Genomic DNA, 13,666 nt, shown 5'->3' on the forward strand with positions numbered 1-13,666 from the left:
ATGGTATGCATAGGAATCAGATCGATTACATCTGTGGGTCTTGCTTGAGTCTTTTGAATATCTATCTTCTTCTGTGAAAAGTCTTTCCATGTCTTTTGCTATTTTTTTTTTTTTTGAGTTATCAGTCTTCATCTGGAGGCCCAGGAGTATTCTACAATTTTTTCCTCAAAAAGTTGGACATAGAAACGTCATATGATCCAGCTAATCCACTACTAGGAATATACTCCCATAAAATTAGAATTGGGACTCAGAGATTTTTACACCAATGTTCAATAAGAGCATTATTCATCATAGCAAAAACATAGAAACCGCCTAATGTCCAGCCACAACAGAACGGATTGAGAAATCCTGGTACATTTACACAATGGATTTCTATACAGCAGGAACAATGATTTTTAAAAATACTAGGTAACTTTGGAGAGGCTGGAGAGCATTATGTGAAGTGAACTCACTCAGTCTCATAGGACAAGTACTACATAAGAACATTGTTGCAAAAATAGAAGGATGACTATTAAAACATGTATGGAAACTCAAGGGGGACAGTAGGGTAGAAGTGGAGGGGTGAGGATAGGTAGGGGCAAAACCACAGGGTTGCACAGTTTGGTAGGTGGAGGGAGAGGCAAAGGAAGGGAAGGATCCAGGTGAAAAGACAGGGTAATTATGGGCAAAGTCCATTGGTGGTTGATTTTATGAAACATGATGCATAAGAACGATTGTATGAAAAACAGTGTGAATGAAGAATGGTGTGAAACACAATGTATAGGGAACTTTGTAAATCAATTAAAAAAAGGGCGCTGATGACTTTTGTAATAGCTCTTGATCTGAGGGGACAGGGTATAGTGTTTTGAAGACTTAACCACTCTTGCCCTCTCTCCAGAAGCTGTCATGTACCTACAGCTTTCTCTTTCACTGTTTTTATCTCCTCTCCTCAATCCACCTCTTTTACAGGAACGTGGTGACTCAGTACCTTGGGCTCATGGCTGGAGAGGAATTAGGGGCACACTTGCCTTTCTCAGTTGAGTGCTTGGTGCATTGTTCATTGGGATATGTGGTGGCAGGGATAATTTCTTTTATACTGTTATGCTTCGAGTATATAAGTCATGGCAATGTCTGGCTCAGTTTTCAGTCTAGGAGGTGTCTGATAAAAGCTTGCTGACTAGGTTATTTTAATTCTGCCCTGACTTCAGGGTCTAACTCTAACTCCATCTCCTGGGTGATCCCTGCACTCATATTGGTCAAGCAGCTTAGCTTAGATATGCTCCTCAGCTGATTTCTTTTTAAGTCCCTTGAAAGAGAGCATGGTTGCATTGTTTTTGTTTAAGATAATACTTATTGAACAATTAGCAGGGGTCAGAAACTAGGCTGCAGGTTATCATCTGCTTTGCTAAACCTCAGGGAACAGCACTAAAAGTGGATAAATTAGGGTTTTATTTGTTATTAATGATTTATAATTTGGGAGCGGAAGATAGAAAATTACCACTGTGAAAATATCTAACATTAAAAATTTCATTATGAAATAAGTAAAAATGTTAATGTTTCCACTTTATTTCTTTTATTTTTATTGGTTTGCTTACAAAGTTAATACATATACATTCTGTTTCATACTATTCATCATTCACATTTCACACAATCATTTCCATGAATTATGGTTTATAATATTAATCACCTTTAAACAATGCCTATCATTACCCTGTCTCTTTAGGTCCCTGTAAGATCTTTCCCACTTCCTTTACTCTTTCCCTCCCACCAAATTGTACTACCCTGTGGTTTTTGCCCCTACACATCCTCACCCCTTTGCTCATAAGACTATTTTTTACAACAATGGTCTTATGAAGTGTTTGTCCTTAGATACTGATTTAGTAAACTCAGCATAATGCTCTCCGGTCCCTCTCAAGTTGTTTTTTGTGTGTAGTATTTTTCACAATTGTTGCTCCTGACTGCTGCATAGTATTTCATTGTGTGAATATACCACGGTTTCTCAATTTATTCAATTTTGGTTGGACATTTGAACTGTTTCCATGTTCTTGTGATGATGAATAAAGCTGTTATGAACACTATTGTACAAATCTCCATTCAAATCTCAGTTCTAATTTCCTTGGAGTATATTCCTAGTAGTTGAATAGCTGGATCATATGGAGTTTCTATGTTCAACTTTTTTTTTCCATTTTCTGCTAGTTTATATACAAAATTCAAATACATTGATTTCAAGAACAAATTCTTTCAATTTCCCTCAACCTCTCACCCATCAAATTGTACAACTCCATGATTAATCCCCCTTCCTACTGCACATCCTCATCCCTCTGCTTCAAACCTCTCCCACCCCTCTTGGATCCTTATACTCATTTTACAATAATATTTTTATACAATAAGTCCTTGTGGGACTGAGGCAGGGTATATTTGACTTTTTGAGGAAGCACAAAACTACTTTCCAGAGTGGTTGCACCATTTTACAATCCCAGCAACAGTGTATGAGAGTTCCCACCTCTCCACACCCTCTCCAACATTTATTGCTCGTTGCCCTACTAAAATGTGTCACTGCTACTTAGGTGAAATGGTATCTCATTGTGGTTTTGATTTGCATCTCTCTTATTGCTAATGATTCTGAACATTTCTTCATGTGTCTGTTGGTCACTGGAGTGTCTTCCTTTGTGAAAAGTCTTTCCATTTTTGTAATTGGCTTATCAATCTTTTCCTTGTAGAGGCCCAAGTGTATTCTGTAAACTTTTGTTATGACACCCTTATTTGAGACAGTATTGTCCTATGTTTTTTCTTAGTAGGAGGTTTTCTTTTCACTCTGTTGGAAAAAGTTTTTGATAAGCACAGAGATTTAATCTTTTAAAAATGCCACTCATCAATTTTTCCCTTTCCAGATTGTACATATCTGCCTGTAATATTCAGCCTCTAATATTGCTCTCAGTTTATCTTTTATGAACTTTATAGTTTTTGGTTTTATTCCCGGGTCTCTGATCTGCCTTGAGTTGCTTTTTGTGTATGATGTGAAGTGTAGGTTCTGTTTCAGCTTCCTACAGGTAGCGGTTCAATTTTGCCAGCACCATTTGTGGAAGAAATTGTCATTTCCCCATTTGATAGGCTTTATTTCCTTGTTGAACACCAGTTGACCATATCTGGAATCTCGTTTCATTGGCCTGTGTGCCTGTCATTGTACTGATACCATGCTGTTTGGGTTACTACCACTCTTAGCATCTTGAAGATACTTTCTTTTTCAAGAAAAGGTGTTAGTGTAATTCCGGCATTATGGTTAATCTTATAGACCTACTGACTATTTGACAAAAAGTAGAGCCACAGATTTGGGTTTTGTTCCAGGTTCAAAGGGCTTGGGGATTCTATCATTCTATCAGATTTGTAATCCTGGTCATTTTTATGTTTTTTGAGTTTTTACCCCATTTTCTCCAATTTTATCCAGGACCATCTACCATGATCCATTGTAGAATGGTCAGTAATGGTAGCTAGGCACGGTCTAGTATTTCTGGTCTTAAGGTTATGGAAGTTGAGGTTCTAATGAACTATAGTTCTTATTGTTGTTATGTACTGCCAATTAAAAATCAGCTCATATTTGACCTCCAGTGGTTTTCAGAGGCAGTTTACATGCGTGGGAAAGAGACTGCCCATCTTTCAAACATATATAGCTGATAGAGTTGAACCATTATTATTTTTTATTTTATTTTGTTTATTTTTTAAATAATATTTTTTATTTTATACTGGTTTGCTTACAAAGTTTATGTAAATTATTTTTCACACTGGGTCATTTCCATTTCCTATCAAATTTTGTGACCCTATGATTAACCACCCCCATCCTGACTTTTCATCTCCAGGATAGTATCATATGATCATTTGATTGAAAATGTACCTTGCCAATCCATCTTGTTTCACTAATACCTAATATGTCAATATTTGTGTGTTCCATTTCTTTCTTAACAATGTCTGGCTTTCCTACATTCATGTTTCCCACATTACGCATACCAGTCACTAGTTTCTGTTCCTTCTCCTTTGTATTTCCAAAGTTGAGTGCTCAGCCTCAATTGCCATATCTGTTAGTTTACTTTAAGTGTGCTCTGCTGTAGATAGGGTTTTTGAAGTTCTGTTAGATTTCAAAAGTGGATGGCCAGTCCTTCTTCCTTGCCTGTCTTAATTTGGATGTTTAGTTTTAGAACAATATTTTACAGACATGGACTACCAAGAACATAAATAGATCTGTCTTGGAGAGGGTGAAATTAAGTTTCTCCTTGGAGGCTAGGATTTTGAAGCTCTGTCTCACATACTTTGGGCATATGGCCAGAAGAGACTGGTCCTTGGAGAAGGGCATCATGCTCAGAAGGGTGGAGGAAGAGCGCAGGAGAGAAAGACCAAGGATGAGATGGATTTGTACGGTGACTGGGGCAATGAGTGTTGGTATGTCAGAATTAGAGAAACTGGTTCAGGACAGGGCAAGGTTCAGAGCTGCTGTACACAGGATCTCTATGGGTCACAACAACTCAACAGCACATAACAACAACAACAACAACAACAACAACAACAACATCCTGACCACTCTAATCTCCCCCTCCCTCCCTTGGATTATCATACATGTTCTACAATAATGGTCATATACAATATTTGTCCTTATGGGACTAAGGTAGTTCAGGCCTAATGCTATCCAGTCATGTCAGGTAGTGATTTATAAAATCATTGTTCCTGCATGCTGCATAATACTAAATCATATAAATGTATCATAATTTCTCAATCCATTTGATTGTAGTTGGACATTTGGGCTGTTAGTATGTTCTTGAGTTAGTAAATAACGCTACTATGAATAAGTCTCCATTTGTGCCTCAGTTCTAATTTTCTAGGGGTCTATTCCAAGCAATAGAATAGCTGGGTCATATGGACTTTCTATGTTCAGCTTTCTGAGGAAATGCCAGACTGCTTTCTAGAGTGGTTGTACCACTTTACAATACCATCAACAGTATATGTTGCGGTATACTGTAGAGTCTGAACAGATCCATAGCTGGTGTGTTTTCAGAAGTAATTAATTGCACAGGAGGAGATTCTTCTATGGGGAAGCTGGTCATCTTGAACCATGTGTCTTTGGGCAGAACAGCTTCATGCCAGTAGGCTACAAAAGCTCCCTACCAACAGTATATAAGATTTCCAACCATGCTATATCTTCTCCAACATTTTTATTTTTATATACTGGTTTATTTACAAAGTTCAAATACATGGTTTTTCACACTGGGTCTTTCCCATTTCCATCATCCCCTCCTCCACCCATCAAATTGTGCAATCTTATGATTAACCCCCACCCCACCCCTGAATCCTTACCTTTTTGCTCCTCCACCCCTTTGCATTTTCATACTCATTCTACAGTAATGGTCTTATACAGTATTTGTCCTTATGGGACTGAGTTAGTTCACTTAGCATAATGCCCTCCAGTACCTCCCAAGTTAGGTAGAAATTTACAAAATCATTTCTCCTGCATGCTGCATAGTATTCCATCATGTTAATGTACCATAATTTCTCAATCCATTCTCTTGTGTTTGGACATTTGGGTTGTTTCCATGCTCTTGTGATGATGAAAAATGCTGCTATGAACATTGGTGTACAAGTCTTCATTTGTTTCTCAGTTCTCATACTCTTGCGGTACATTCCAAGCAGTAGAATAGCTCTGTCATGTGAAATTTCTATGTTCATATTTTTGTTGTTGTTGTTTTTCTACTAGTTTATTTACAAAAGTCAAATACAAAGTTGAACAAATTCTTTCCATTTCTCTTACCCCAGACTCATCAAATTGTTCAACCCAATGATTAATTCCCTCTTCCCCCTCCATATCTACATCCCCCTCCTTCTAGCCTCTCCCACCCTATGTTCATCTTTTTGAGGAAGCACCAAACTGCGTTCCAGAGTAGTTGTACAATTTTACAATCCCACCAATAATGTATATGAATTCTTATCTCACCACATCCTCTCCAACACATATTACTTGTTGTCCTGTGAAACTTTGTCACTGCTCCTGGAGTGAGATAATATCTCATTGAGGTTTTGATTTGCCTTTCTTATTGCCAGTGGTGATTTTGCGCATTTCTTCATGTGTCTGTTGGCCATTTGACTATCTTCCTCTGTGAAAATTCTTTCAATGTCATTTTGCCCATTATAAAATTGTGTTCAGTCTTTTTCTTGTGGAGGCCCTATAGTATTCTGCAAACTTTTTATATGAGAACCTTCTCTGAAATGGTATTGCCAAATATTTTTCCCCAGCCAGTACATTTCCTTTTCACTCTGTTGGAAAGAGGTTTTGATGTGCATAGAGATTTAATCTTTAGAAAGTCCCATTCATCAATTTTATGCTTCCCAGATTGTGCATTTCTGGTTGTATTTGGCAAGTTTCTTTATGTCATCGAATAAGCCTTCTAAGCTTGATCTCAGTTTCTCTCTGATGAACTTTGTTTTTGGGCTTCAGTCTCAGTTCTCTGATCCACCTTGAATTGATTTTTGTGAATCATGTGAGATGTGGATCCTGTTTCAGCTTTCTACAGGTAGCTGTCCAGTTTTGCCAACACCATTTGTTGAAGAGATTGTCATTTCCCCACTTGACAGGTTTTATTTCCTTGTCTAATATCAGTTTGCCGTATATAGCTGGGTCTATTTCTGGATTCTCAATTCTGTTCCATTGGTCTATGTGCCTGTCATTGTATCAGTACCATGCTGTTTTGGTTACTATCACTGTGTAGTTGGTTTTGATGTCAGGAAGTGCTATACCTCCCACTACATTTTTGTTCCTCAGAAATGTTTTGCTTATTCATGGTCTCTCTCTTCTCCAAATAAGCTTGACAATTTCCCTTGAAAAATCTCCTTGAGAAAGGAATTTGGTATCTGTATGGGGATCGAACTGAATATGTTTTGCATGATTGCCTTGGTAGGATTGTCATTTTTACAATATTAAGTCTCCCTATCCAGGAACAGGGAACATTTTTTCATTTCCTTAAGGTTTTGTTGTGTCTTGAAGAAATGTTCTGTAGAATTTTTTTATAGGTCTTTTGTGTCTCTAGTTAAGTTCACTCCCAAATATCTCAATTTGTAGTTAGCTATTGGAAATGGATTGCTTTCTTGATTTCCTTCTCTGAGTTCTCTTTGTTTCTGTAGAGGAATCCCGCTGATTTTGGATATTGATCTTATATCCTGCCACTCTACTAAATTGGCCTGCTAGCTCCAGGGTTTTTTTTTGTTGTTGTTGAGTCCTTCAAGTTTTCTGTGTACACTATTATATCATCTGAATATAGAGCTAGTTAAGCACTTATTTGTCCATATGGATGCATTTGAGTTCCTTCTCTTGTCATATTGTCCTAGCAAGCACTTCTAATACAATATGGGATAGAAGTGGTGACAGTGGGCATCCTTATCTGGCCCCTCTTCAAAAGGAAAATGCTTTTGATCTTTGACCATTGAGAATAATATTGGCTCTTGGTTTTGCATATATACTTTTGACTATATTGAGGAAATTCCCTTCTATTCCAATTTTTCTGAGTGTCTTTATCAGGAAAGGGTGTTGGATTTTGTCAAATGACTTTTCTGCAACAATTGCAAAGATCATAGGGTTCTTTTTATTTAATTTGTTAATATAGTGAATTACATTGATTATTTTTCTGATGTTGAACTATCATTCCATACATTCTATGAATCCCACTTGGTCATGATAAAATATTTTTTTATGTGCTTTGGTATTCTATTGGCTTTTGGATTCTATTTGGATTTTATTGGCTAGAATTTTGTTAGGATTTTGCATCTATATTCATGAGAGATATTGGTCTGTAGTTTTCTTTCTTGGTTATATCTTTGCCAGGTTTAGGTATTAGGGTTTTGATTGCTTCATATAATGGCTCTGGGCATGTTCCTTATTTTTCTACTTTTTAAAATAGTTAAAGTAGAATTGGTGATAGATCCTCTCTGAATGTCGGTCAAACACAGCTGTAAAGACATGTGGTAGAAGACTTTTCTTATGTAGAAGTCTTTTAATGATCTGTTCAATTTCTTCTTCTGTGACGAGTCTGTTTAAGCCTTCTGTATTTGTCTAGTCAGTCTGGGTAGGGCATGTGTTTCAAAGTGTTTGTCCATTTCCTCTAGGTATTAGAATTTAGCAGAGTATAGCTTTTTGTAGTATTCTGATATTATCAATTTTATTTATCTGATTCTGTTGTGATATAACCTCTGTTATTTCTTAATTGAGTTATCTCTGTCTTTTTTTCCTTTTGTTAAGATTGCCAATGCTTTGTCAATTTTATTGACTCTTTTGAAAACCACCTTCTGATCTTACTGATAGTTTCAATTGTTTTTCTGTTTTCTCTCATTGATTTCAGCTCTTTTTAAAAATTTTATTATTTTGTGTGTGTCTGTACCGTCAAATCAGATCTGACAGGTACAGGAGGAGATTGCCCCTCCTTTTCCGGCAGAGCATCTGATGGATTTGAACTTCATATCTCTGGGATTGCAGTACAGCTTCTTGCCACTAGGCCACCAGAACTCCCCTGATTTCAGCTCTTCTTATAATTTCTTTTCTTCTAGAGGCTGTAGGATTAGATTGTTGTTCTTTTTCTGTTTGATGAAAGTAATGAGTTAGAGAATTGATTTTCCTTCTTACTTTCTTTTTTCTGTGTGTGCCTATTGCTATGAACTTTACCCTGGGGACTGTCTTAAGCTCTATCCCAGAGGTTTTGGTATGTTGTATTTTCATTTTCATTTGTTTCAAGGAATTTTTTTTCTTTCATTCTTTATATCCTTTATAACCCTATTATGTTCTAGCAGAGAGTTATTCAATTTCCACATGGGTGGTTTTGTAAGCTTTACCCTCCTGTGGTTAATTTCTAGTTTTTGTTGATGCTTGCTCTGTGTCTTACTATGTGATTGATTCTGGAGAATGTATCATGTGCACTTGAGAAAAAAAGTGTTTTAGCTGGGTGCAGTACAGTGAATACATCCACAAAATCAAGCTGGCTGATTGTATAGTTTAGATCTTTGGCATCTTTGTTAAGTCTCTTTTGGGTTGATCTATTCTTTGGTGATAGTGGTATGCTGAAATTTCCTACCATTATTGTGGTGTTGTCTATTCCTTTCTTCAATTCTGAAAACCATTATTTTATATATTTTGCTGGTCTATCATTTGGTGCTTGAAAGTCTGCTGTTAGGGACCTCTCCAAAGTACTGAAGAACAATGATATAACTCTGGAGATTAAGGTGCATCTGATACAGGCCATGGTCTTTGCAATGACTTGTTATGCCTCAGAGAGCTGGACAATGGCTAGGAGAGACAGAAGGAGAACTGATGCCTTTGAGCTGTGGTGTTGAAGAAGAGTATTGAATATACCGTGGACTGCTAAGAAAATGAACAGGTTCATCCTGGAGAGGGTTAAACCAGGCTGCTCCTTGAAGGCAAGGATTCTGAAGCGTTGTTTGATGTATTTTGGATGTGTTGCAAAGAGGGACCAACCCTTGGAGAGGGATGTCATGCTTGGGAGATTGGAGGGACAGCGCAAAAGAGGAAGACCTTCTATGAGGTGGATTGATTCAGTGACTGGAGTAATCAGAGTAGGTGTGTTAGAGACAGTGAGATTGGCACAGTTTAGAGTAGGGTTTAGGGCTGTTGTACATAGGGTCGCTATGAGTCACGGATGAGTCAATGGCACATAACAACATTTGGTGTATAAATGTTGAACAAGGTTATGTCTTCTTGGTATGTTGTGCCTTTAATCAGTATGTAATGCCCTTCCTTATCTTTTATGATTGTTTTCATTCTGAAGCCTATTCTGTTAGAGATTAGTATTATCATTCCTCCATTTCTTGGAATGCCATTTGTTTTGTTGTTGTTGTTGTTATTCTTATATGCTAGTGGCCTGCAACTCATAGTGATCCTATGTATCCCTTGCCAATCTTATTGTCTCTGATACACCTATCTTCATTACCCCAGTGAATGAGTCTAACCATCTCATTGAGTGTCTTCCTCTCCTGTGCCATCCCTCTACACTCCCAAGCATGATGTCCCTCTCCAAGGACTGATCCTGCCTTGCAACATGTCCAAATTATGTCAGACAAAGGAATCATTGCCTCCAAAGAGCATCTTGATATCACTCTCTCCAGGATGAACTTATTTTCCTAGCAGTCCACGGTAATACTCTTCTCCAACACCACAGCTCAAAGGCATTAACTCTCCTTCTATCCTCTCTAGTCATTTTCAGCTCTCTGATGTGTAGCAAGTAATTGTAAAGACAATGGCCTGTATCAGGCACACCTTAGTCTCCAGACTGACATTGTTGTTCTTCAGTATTTTGGGGAGGTCTCTGACAGCAGATTTTCCCAATGCAATTATTCTTTTAATTTCCTGACTGCTGGTACCAAGAGTATTGATTGTAGAGCCAAACAAACTGAAGCTGTCAACAATCTCAATCTTTTACCATCTGCCATGGTGCTGCTAAATGGCCCAGTGGTGAGAATCTGTTTTCTTTCTTTTTTTTTAAAATTTTTACTTTATTATTTTTGTGTCAGTGTACCGTCAAATCAGATCTGACTGGAACAGGAGGAGATTGTCCCTCCTTCCCTGGCAGAGCATCTGGTGGATTCGAACCGTGTGCCTCTGGGATTGTAGTTGCAGCTCTTTACCACTAGGCCACCAGAGCTCCCCTTGTTTTCTTGATGTTTCACTTCAATCTATACTGAAGGCTGCAGTCCTTGACCTTCTGCTACAAGTGCTTCAGGTCCTTCTCTGTTTCAGCAAACAGGGTTGTGTCATATGCACTGGTATGTATTCCCTCAGGTTTTGCTTTTGAGTCTATCTTCTTTTTTTTAGATATGTCTCTTATAGGCAACGTATTGATGAGCTTTGTTTTTATCCTTTCTACTACTCTTTTTCTCTTAAATGGTGCATTTAGTCTGTTCACATCAAGTATGATTATTGTCAGACCAGGTTTTACCATTGCCATTTTATTATCCTTCTTTTTCTGTTGTTTCTACTTACTATGGTCCATCCACTTTCCTTTTGTGCCTTCATGTGAAGCATGAAGGACTTCATTTAAAATTTCTTGTAATTTTGGTTGTGTTTTCACAAATTCCTTAAGTTCTTTATTTTGGGGGGGGCGGCAAAGATTCTAATTTCTCCTTCATATTAGATGGAGAGCTTTGCTGGGTCTATCTTGGCTGGCAATTGTTTTCTTTCAACTTTCTGTATATGCCATCCCATTGTCTCACATGATTTCTGCTGAGAAATCAGAACTCAGTCTAATTGTTACCCCTTTGCAGGTGATCCTTTGTTTTTATCTTTCTTCTTTTAGAATCCTATCATTATCTTTTAATTTGGAGATTTTGTCTATAACATGTCTTGTTGTTTTTCATTTTAGGTCTAGTCTATTTGGTATTCTCTGTGCTTCTTGAATGTGGATTTCCTCATTCTTCAAAATAGCTGGGGAATTTTCTTCTGGTACCTCTTCCACAATTTTTTCAGTCACTCCTGTGTTCTGGAATTCAAATCTATGTATGTTGTTCTTTTTTTATGTCATTCCACATGATTCTAATGTTTTATTCATATATCATCTCTGATTTTTTTTTAAGTATGTTTCCAGTGAGACTCTTGTCTTCCAGCTCACTCTGTTTTACCTTTTCAGCTCTACTTTTTGTCTCACCAGTGTGTTGGACATTTTTTTCATTTCTGTCTTAATTTACCAGATTGCATTTTCATGTTTTTCTGTTATTTCCAGCACTTTGTTGGCTGTACCTTTCTCTGTCTTGTGATGATTTTTTTTCAAATTCTTCTACCTTTTCATCTATAGTATCAATTATTTTTTTCCATTTTTAGAATTTTCTTCCATACCTGTTCATGTTGCTCCTCATCAATATATTTTATTTATGGATTGCTTTCTTTGGGGTATTTGCTCTTTAAAGGCTTCCATTGCTTCATTCATCATTTTTATCTTTCTCTGTAGTTGTTTGTATAACTCCACATCAACATATTTCTTTTGGTTCTCTCTCTTTGGAGTGCTCATTGGTTATGCTTTTTTACGAGAAGATTTATTTTGTTTTTTCATGATAACTGAGGCAGACTGCTGCTTTCTTGACATTATGTTAGTCTTTTCTTAGTATGTGTTAGATTGGTGGAACTATAATGACCGGGTACGTGGCCAGGAGAGACCAGTCCTTGGAGAAGGGCATCATGCTCAGAGGGTGGAAGAACAGCTCAGGAGAGGAAGACCCTGGATGAGGTGGATTGATACAGTGTCTGGGGCAATGGGAGTGTGTGTGTTGGAATTAGTGAAATGGTTCAGGACAGGGAACGGTTCAGAGCACATAATGACAAAAACTTACTATATTGGTTGTTTTTTATTTAAGCCTCTTGTTTAGAGTCAACAGGACCTTGGGGAGGGCCTTTGTATTTAAAAGTCAGTTGTTATTATTTTTGGAGGAACATTCTTCTAAGTGAAGAGTAACCTTCAATATGCTGTACTGAGGTAACCTGAGGTTGCTGTGATGCTGAACCTTGTGCCATTGGGTTGTCAAACACTATAATGGTTACCCATGGTGGACAAAGTTTTGTGGACCTTCCAGTTTAAAACAGGTTTAGAAGCAGGAGTGACATCCACTTCTTAAACAACACGCCTCTGGAAACTCTATGAACTTTGATAAATGATGATAGTTATAGAAAGGCTTTTAGGCCTTTCGTTCATAGGGTCAGTATAAGTTGTGCTCCACTCGATGGCAATCAACAACAGGATATGGCAATGTTCTGTGAAAAACCTGTATGTTGGTACTCCCTCCTTGTGGACCGCAGTCAGTCCAGAGAGGGATGACTGTTGCCTTCCAGAAAACTCACCTCCACCTGGTCTCTTCCACTTGAGCTTAAGAAATACCACATGATGTGGCTAGAAAAGCAGTGCTAAAGGCCAAAGTACCTCTGATATTGGTGTTCCTGGTGCTAGACAGCTTGAATGGTGACTCGGCAATCTTTAGACAATGGGCTATTAGAGTCTCCAGACAGCAGGGGCAAGGTCTAGTGCTCTGGTTGGGTTTCAGTCTCAGCCACACTGAAACTGGAACTCCCAAGCCTAGCAGGCAGTGGTTCTGTGGCTTGTCAGGGCCTGAGTGTGTCTGGGCCATGCAGCAGCCTTTAGTAGAGGGTGGGGAAGCAGTGGCTGGAAAAGGCTTCTGGACCAGCCATGCCACACAGGTCTTTGTTTCTTGCAGCATTGTGATGGTAAAGGCTCCCTGATGAGCGTGTCTCTCAAGAAGAATGCATCTCACAAGAAGAGCACATCTCCTTGAACCATTCTTTTTGATGAGTCTTTATTTTAGAAAGGAAGAGATGAAATTTTGTACCTTAGATAGCTGTTCACTGACATTTTAGACCTCAATTACTAATCTCCAAAGAAGGATGTAGGGCTCCAAATAAGGATATATTTGTGGACTGTTATATCAGCTAACTTTTAAAAAATTGGCTTGCATATAATCATTCATAATCATTGTTTCATTCATGCACTTTATATTTTATATAACCATTCATATACACCATACTTTACTTAATTCATTGCTGTTATCATCCTGTCTTTTTAAGATCCTATTGAATCTTTTTTATTCCTTCACCTCCTCTGCCCACTAACTTCTGCTATCCTCATCTTTTTTATTCTTATCTTTAATTATT

Source organism: Elephantulus edwardii, unplaced genomic scaffold (assembly GCF_000299155.1).
Source record: "Elephantulus edwardii isolate Elephantulus edwardi_28Jun2011 unplaced genomic scaffold, EleEdw1.0 scaffold00238, whole genome shotgun sequence".
In the NCBI taxonomy this organism is placed as follows: Eukaryota; Metazoa; Chordata; class Mammalia; order Macroscelidea; family Macroscelididae; genus Elephantulus; species Elephantulus edwardii.